The sequence below is a fragment of the Chiloscyllium punctatum genome, chromosome 18 (genome assembly GCF_047496795.1).
Source record: "Chiloscyllium punctatum isolate Juve2018m chromosome 18, sChiPun1.3, whole genome shotgun sequence".
Taxonomy (NCBI): Eukaryota; Metazoa; Chordata; class Chondrichthyes; order Orectolobiformes; family Hemiscylliidae; genus Chiloscyllium; species Chiloscyllium punctatum.
The window spans coordinates 88,317,283-88,325,819 of NC_092756.1; the positions used below are offsets into that span (position 1 = coordinate 88,317,283).

Consider the following 8,537-nt stretch of genomic DNA (forward strand, 5'->3'; position numbering starts at 1 on the left):
TTTCCTATCACTTTTCCTTTGACACTTTTTTTGTTGTGTTTTGCTCTCTCTATTTATCCCATTCTCTCTCCCTTTGAATCTTGCAATGTTTAACTTCTCCCAAAGTTTTCTCTGTAACCATCACCCTCTATCTCTCCTTTGACATATTTTTCTTTCTTTCTTCTTGTTTCTCATTTCCTTTTCTACTTTCTATTACTATCTTTATGGGGCAGTGGATAGTATCCCTAGCTCTGAACCAGAAGCTCTAAGTTCAAATCCCATCCGAGGACTTGATGGCTATGGAAGTTGTGTCATAATATTGCATGTTTCTGACTTGTTCATGGGTTGTGGGAAACTCTGGTTGGGCCAGCATTTATTACCCATCCATGGTTGCCCTTGAGGAGGTGATGATGAGCTGCCTTCTGAACTGCTCAGTCTAGGTGCTGTAGGTTGACCCACAATGCTGTTAGGGATGGAGTTCCAGGACATTTAACCCAGCCAGATGTCACATGACACCAGGTTGTAGTCCAACAGGTTTATGTGAAATCATAAGCCTTTGGAGTGCTGGTCCTTCATCAGGTGAAATCCAATATCAGCACCTCCTCATTTTTACCCAGCAACAGCGAAGGTACAGCAATCTTTTTCGAAGTCAGGATGATGTGCAACTTTGAGCAGTTCTTGCAGGTGGTAATGTTCCCACATACCTGCTTCCCTTGTCCTTCTCGATGTGAGAGGTCCTGGGTGCTGCCAAAAGAGCCTTGTTGAGTTAAAGCAGTGTATCTTGTAGATGGTACACACTGCTGCCAATGTGCATCATTGATGAAGGGAGTAGGTGTTGAAATGCCAGATGCCTTACCAATCCAGTGGGTTCTGGATTATATTGAGCTTTTTGAGTATTGTTGGAGCTGCGTTCATCCAGGCAGGTGGGGAGTATTCTATCAACACTCCTGACTTGTGCCTTGTAGATTATGGACAGGCTTTGGGAAGTCAAGTGAGTTACTCACTGCATTATTCCTAGCCTCTGACCTGCTCTTTCAGCCATTGTATTTACTTGGCTGATCCAGTTCTGGTTCTGATCAATCGTAACCTCCAGGATGTTGACAGTGGGGCATTCAGTGATGGTTAGACCTCTGAATGTCAAGGGGCAATGGACGATCAGGATTCTCTCTCATTGCCTGACATTTGTCTGTTGTGTATGTTATTTGCCATATGTCACCTCAAATCTATCTATTGTCCAGGTTGTGCTGCATTTGGGCATAGATTGCTTCAGTGTCTGAGGAGTTGCAAATGATGCATAACTTTGTGCCATTATTGGTGAACCATTCCCACTTCTGACCTAATGATGGATGGAAGGTTATTGATGAAGCAGTTGAAGATGGTCAAGCTTAGGGCATTGATGACATTGAGGTAATGACACTGGAAAAATAATCCAGAGGCACGAGCTAATGCTCTGTGAAAATCGGATCAAATCCCACTCGGAGAGCTGATGGAATTTGAATCAACTAATAAATTTGAAACTGAAAGCTAGACTCGATAATGATCACCATGAAACCAGCGTTGATTCTTTAAAAACGCTTCTGGTTCAGTCATGCCCATTACAGAAGGAAGGTTGTCCTCCTTACCTGGTCTTGCCATGGGGCTCCAGGCCCCACTGCAATGAGATTGATCCCTAGCTGCCTTCTGGGCAATTAGGGATGGGCAATAAATGTTGGCATTGCCATTGGCACCATGATCCTATGAAAGAATTAAAAAAAAGAAAGTTTCAAAGGCAGTGTAGGAGGCAGCAATAATGGTAATTCAGATTCACTAAGACCACAAGACTCCCACATTGAAGAGCTGGTAAAAATGAATAATTCACCAGGATGTTATTGGCACTGAGACAGGTATGGAATCTGACTGCTGCTGTCTTCTGCCAGTCTATAACCAGCCGGTGTGTGGCCTCCACATTGGCAACAGTCTGCTTCATGGAGCAAGTAGCAGACTCTACTTTGCTGCCCTTGTCAAGTTTCCAGAAGACGTCAAGACAGATCTGTACCATTAACTGTTTTAGTTGGCAAGTTGAATTGGAACCTTCATCTGTGGTCTGAATATTAACTTTGTGCTTCTATCTGGCAGCCAGCAACATTCAGAAAGGACGATGCTGCCAGGCCTACCCTTCTGGACTTATCTTGACATGACATTCCGAACAAGTGTTGGAAATATCATTTGTAATGTATGCCAACTGCCAGTAACACTTTGATAACATTGCACATGACTGCCTGATGCAAAGGCTTTATTAAAAATTTGTTCTTGGGAGGTGTACATTGCTGGCAAGGTCACTAGATAACACCCAACCCACCCTCGGTGATGTAAGGGAGGGTGTTACTGAATTTTGACCCAGTGACATTGAAGGAACAGTGATATAGTTCCAAGGACAGTCAGTGGCTTAGAGGGAACTTTGCAGGCAGAAGTGTTCCCATGTATATGCTGCCCTTATCATTTTAGCAGGTGGAGGTCTCACACTTGGAAGGTGTTGTCTAAGGAGTCTGGTGAGTTGCTGAGGCACATCTTATAGATTGCCCACACTTCTGCCATAATATGCTAGTTGTGGGGGGAATGGTTAAATTGTTGAATGGGGTGCCAGTCTAGCAGGTTGCATTGTCTTTGATTGTGTCAGGTTTCTTGAATGTTGTTAGAACTGTGCTCATCTAGTCATGTGGGGAATATTCCATCACACTCCTGACTTGTGCCTTGTACACGGTGGACAGGCTTTAGGGAGGCAGGAGTGGCTATTTCAATTTACAGTCTACTGCTCAAATCTCTCTATGGTTTGCTCATCTCTATCTCTGAAACCTCCTCCATTCCCACAGTCATCCGAGATATCTGCACAACTCTGGTATCATTAGGATCCCTGAGACTTCTTCACTCCATTAGCAATGCATTCATATGCCCATGCCCTAAACACTGGAGTTCTTTCTCTCTCTTCAAGACTCCATCCCTGCCTCTCCCTTTGCCTTTATAATGACCCTAAATGTCTGCATCTTTGACCAAGCTTGATCAAGTTATGGGGGAATTCAAGTCCCATTCCAGAGACTTGGGTAGAGCTGACATCTCAGTGCAGGAGTGTGGGAGTGTTGTAGGTGTTGCCTTTGGATATAACATTCAACCAATGTCCTTTCTTGGGTGGCCATAAAAGTTCCAATTATACAATTCAAAGAATTTCAGTGGAGTTCACCTAAGCAATTAATGATTGTGACAGTACAGGAAGAGGCCACAGTACCTGTGTCAACTCTATGGGTAAGCTAATCCCCACTCGTTCCCCATGTGTTAAGTTATTTTTTCCTGGGATCCTTATGCACTTGATGCAACTGCAATACGTCAACTTCTATGAACAACAACCAAATTTTATTAACAAATACAGTACAAGCTGTGGGGAAACTCTTAACCCTCTTGTGAAGCATGCCAAGTGGTCTCCCTGAACAAAGGAAACAGTCCTTCCTTTATACAAAATCTTTACATTACAGTCAGTAATGCCCACAAGACAACCCCCAGCCAGTCCCTCACAGTCACAAGCCACTCAAGACACAATGCAGTGACCTGACCATCTCCAGAAACAATATAACGTAAATCATCCCTTAATGGTCAAATCTGTTGCAAATCATTTTTTTTTAACTACAGGGAGTAGTCAAAATTCCAACTGTAATGTTCTTATTGATTTTGAAAAGGATGATGATGCAATTGTAAATTATCTCTGAATAGTAGGAGATGGCCATGTAAACAGTTCTGAATGGCAAGGGATGGGAATGTAAACTCCTTACAATTTAACTGTGATCAGAGGCATCCCACCATGGCCTCGGGACATCCAATTTCCTGCAGGTCAGTAGAGCAAATTAATACTTGAATATCTCACATGGCCTTGGGCAACAATCATCCCTTCACCAACATCCTGAAGAAAACATTGCCATCATTATGTAATTTCTGTTTATGGGAGCCGACTCCACTCAAACTGTTACCCACATTTCCTGCCTCACAGCATAAAGAATAATTCATTGGTGATGAAACACTTTGGGATGTCCTGAAGCAAATGCCCAGTCTGCCTTTCTACCCATGATCCAGCCATTCTATACCCCATACCCTTACAAACAGTACTGAAACCAGTAACCAATGTCACTATTGCTGATATTGAAAAAGGAAATGTTTGCATATATGTAGTGCCTTTTCCAAGCACCAGATGACTCAAAGCACTTTACAGGCAATTAATACTTTTGAGGTGGAGCCAGTGTTATAATTAGGAAACACAGCAGCCAATTTGTGTACAGCAAGTTCTCACAAACAGCGTGCGATAATAACCAGATCACCTGTAAGCTTGATTGATAGGTACATATCTGCCAAAGAAGATTCCATTGAGCTAGATGATTATTCATGATCTAGAATAGAGCAGGCTCAAGGGGCTGAATGGCCCATTCCTATCCCTATGTACCTCTGCTCTTCTCCAAAATACTGCTGTATGGGAACATTCCTGTCCACCTAGCCTTCTGATTAATGTCTCACATAAAAGGCAGCGCCGTTCTCTTTGGACCACACTGGAGTCACAGCCTTGCATTTCATAACTCTCGGCCTGGAGTGGAACTTGAATCCAGATCTTTCTGACAGGATTCCCGACAGAACCAGGGCAATGTCCATCAGGGGAGACAAGCCAGTAGAGCTGGAAAACTCCCTGCGTCAGTGTCAGCCTAAACAATAGTCAGTACTATTCCAAAATATCATCATCTTTGCCACTCCATACCTCATTGCGGTTATTCCAGACAAAACATACATCCTCCACAAAAGAAGCCACACTACCAATTTAATGAGGTGTTACATAACTGGGAAGATTGTTTTCTTGGCTGCTCCATGGTTTCAGATAGCATCATAAATCACCAAAGCTTTCCTCTTGCAGTTTATGATAATCCAGCGATTAGATTACAGCTTTCAACCCTCGCCCTAGTGGCTATTGTAAAGTAATAAATACCTCATTGCGTTTCATGAGTGAGAAAGTAAAACTGCCCCAGCAGTGTAGGCAGCTTTAAAGCAAAGGCGGGTTGGTGGGGTGTCAGATGTGTGTGTGTGTGTGTGTGTGTAAGTTGAATTGGTTTCATGCCCAATCAGATCGCTAAGCAAACAAACACAGGTCTTCCGGGTATTGTATTTCCATTTATTTTTATTGCTGCATTTATCTTGAGGAGGTCTGACCCTCCTGTGAAATGTGAGCTTCTGACCCTGTGGACAGCAGATCTGTGAGTCTGCTGTGATCTAAACTTCCGTTGATGCTCAGGGGATAGGTTTTAGCTTCCATCGTGCCACCATGACTGTCATATTGTCGGAAAGTAGTTTCTGGCCGATTGTAGAAATGCCAAAACTCCCATCCCTCTATTCTGATTCCACCAAAACCCTGTCCTGCTCCTAATCTCTGTGACATGCACCAGCCCTTTGACCTTCCATGATCTCTGCATTCCTGAAATTCTGTCTTGGTTGTGCAATTCCCTATTTCCTTCTCTCCATCGTTGCCAGCTGTTCCTTCAGCTGTCTGGTCCCTAATCTATGAAATTTTCTCCCTAAACCTCTCTCCTTCTGAGATCATTCTCTTAGATGTCCCTTCGAACTAACCTCTTTGGCCAAGATTTGCTCACTTGTCTTAACATCTCCCTAATGTAGCTCAGCACCAAAGTCTGTATGATAATACCCTCAAGAAGTGTGTAGGTTTTATACAATTGGCAGATTTTGTCTCCATGATCAACTGTGGCTTAACTGGCAGCCCTTTTATTGACGAACATTAATATACTGTACAAATGTACAACAAGAAATAAGAGTATGCCACCTGGTCCTTCGTGCCAGTTCTGCCATTCAATAAAATCATGAGTGATCTGCTCTAAACCTCAACTCTTTATTCCTGCATATTCCCAGATAATCTTACATTCTCTTGGCAATCAAGTATCTATCTACCTCTGCTCTAAAAATCTTTAAAGATTCTGCATCAACTGCCTTATGAGGAAGAACATCCTAAAAACTCACAATCCTCTAAGAGAAAAACGTTTCCTCAACTCTGTCTTAAATAGTAGTCCCCTTATTTTTCAACCCCAGTTTAGATCCCTAATTCTAGATTCTCCTACAGGAGGAAACATGCTTTGCACATCTACCCAGTCGAATCCCCTTAGGATCTTCGATGTTTCAACTAAGTCACATCTAACTCTTCTAAACTCCAGAGGATGCAGACCTAGCCTTTCCACATAAGACAACCTGCTTTCAGGACTGGAGTGTAACAATCAAGGTTGAAGCGCCAGTGCAGCATGGAGGGAGTGCTATATTGTTGGAGGTACTGTCTTTCTGATAAGGCACTGAATTGTGGCCTGCCTTGATTGAGTAGACATGAAGATTCCATGTCATTATTTTGAAGAAAACAAGAGGATTCTAACTAGAGTCCCAGCCTATAATTATCTCTCAATCAACATTGCAAAACATTGGGTTATCTTTTCAGCATCAGTTGCTGTTTGTGGGAGCTTGCTGTGCATTAATTGGCGACTGCACTTCCTACATTACAACTGTGACTACAGTTCAAAAAGCACTTCAGTATCTGTAAAGTAGTCATTTGAGATACCCAGTGGTCCTGAAGAGTGTTTTCTAAATGCAAGTCTTTCTTTTCTTATTTAGAATTAGAAAATTGATGGATATGAGGACTGGATGGTAAAGTGGATTCGAAATCCAACAATATTGCATTATGATAAAAGCAAACCACTGCGGATGCTGGACATTTGAAATGAGCACAGAGAATACTGGAGAAACTCAGCGGGTCTGGCAGCATCCATGGAGACAGAAAGATCGTTAACGTTTCAAGGTCTAATCTAACTCCCTCAGAATTTATTTTATGTCTCACAGTCAGTGTGCAGTACATATTTAACAGGCATTTTTGTTTAATTCAGTAAGAAGATTTGGGGCTCCTCTGGTTAGGCCACTTCTTTCCCATCCTTAATTGTTCAGAGGGCAGTTAAAAATCAAAATCATTGCGATGGGTCTGGAGTTACATGTCGGCCAGGTAGGGATGGCAGTTTCCTTCCCTACAAGGTATGACTGAATCAGGAGGAATTTTCTGGCAAGTGACAATGGTTTCATTGACTCCCAATTCCAGATTTCTTTTACTGAATTCAAATTCTACCATCTGCCATGGCAGGATTCAAACCTAGGTTCCCAGAGCATTACCTGGGTCTCTGGCTTAATAATCTAGTTATAATATCATTAAGGCCATCACATGCTCCTATGTTCTGACATCCTATCTGATTAGTCATGCTTCATACCCATATCCTTACAGTACCCCTGTTCATGATATTATCTCTGCATCATTGCATATGGCCTGAAAGTATAAAAGTCTCGGAGTCCACCTTACCTCAGGCCACTTGAAACATGGCATGCTACTTTTTGTAACTGAATGTCCTAGTGTTAACCCAATCACTGAAATGCCTGTGCAGATGTATTTGCATATATTAGTAATAAAGGTTATTGTGTTTTTCAATGCTACATTATCTATATCCTGGTTCTTATGTTATGAGGGATAATGTAATCATTGCCGTACTAGAGGCAAAACCAACATCAAAATTAGCCATGATCATATTGAAAGGGAAGCAGCCTCAACAGGCCGAATAGCCTATTCCTGCTCCCATTTCTCATGTACTCAAAAGGGCTCTGTCAGACTATCAACAACTCAGTTCCTGGTCAATGGTGAATAAACCACATACTTTAATGTTAAGTGGCTACGACTGAGCTCAGGGTCGCTTGTCCATGGATGGAGACTCAAATGTTATGGTGACTCCTAGTCAATGTTTAATGGGTCTGACCTGAAGTTAAAAATGGCAGACAGGGGAAGGCATGGTGAAGCCACTACAGTTGGTTAGCAGACATGTGTATGAGGCATGGCCAATCAGGTAACATGGCTCCGTATGGCCATTAGCCATACAAGTCTCCACATTCCGAAATGACAAGAGACAAAAGTGAGAGCAGCGGGATCAAAGAAAGATCAGAAGGTAAATTCCACAGAGAATTTACATAGTCCTCAAAATGAACTTATTATGCAATTTCAAAAGAACAAATATTACTCGGAGATCTAATTACTGTCTAAAAGAACAACTGCCATGACACACAATGGATTTATTCATCATACACTAAACACTGTGGGACCAGTAACACTCATAAATATAAAGTATTGCAAATGCTGGGGGTTTGAAATAAAAACAGAAAGTGCTGGAGAAACTCAGCAGGTCTAGTAGCATCTGTGGAGAGAGAAACATAGATTTAACACATTGTTCAAAGGTCACCCTTTATTTTTGAACAGGGACAACTGCTTCGAGATTCTCCTGCAAGAGGAAACCTCCTCTTTATATCCCCGCTGTTAAGACTTCTCAGGAATCTGACATCAAGTCACCTCTTACTCTCCAAAACACCCATTTTCATTCTGAGACTTGACTTTTGCATAGAGACAGGAGGCACCAAAGACATGCCCAAAAAACTGTACAGGAGGCCATTCAGCCCATTATGCTTATACCAGCTTTTTG

At 42.3% G+C, this 8,537-nt stretch overlaps 1 long non-coding RNA gene across 1 annotated transcript; it reads left to right on the forward strand.

The window, feature by feature from the left end:
• Positions 1 to 2,433: 2,433 nt before the first annotated feature.
• On the forward strand, positions 2,434 to 7,506 carry LOC140489290 (uncharacterized). The gene is made up of 2 exons (XR_011963118.1): positions 2,434 to 2,507; positions 6,646 to 7,506. It is a non-coding gene; the product is annotated as an uncharacterized lncRNA (long non-coding RNA).
• The last annotated feature ends 1,031 nt before the right edge of the window (positions 7,507 to 8,537 follow it).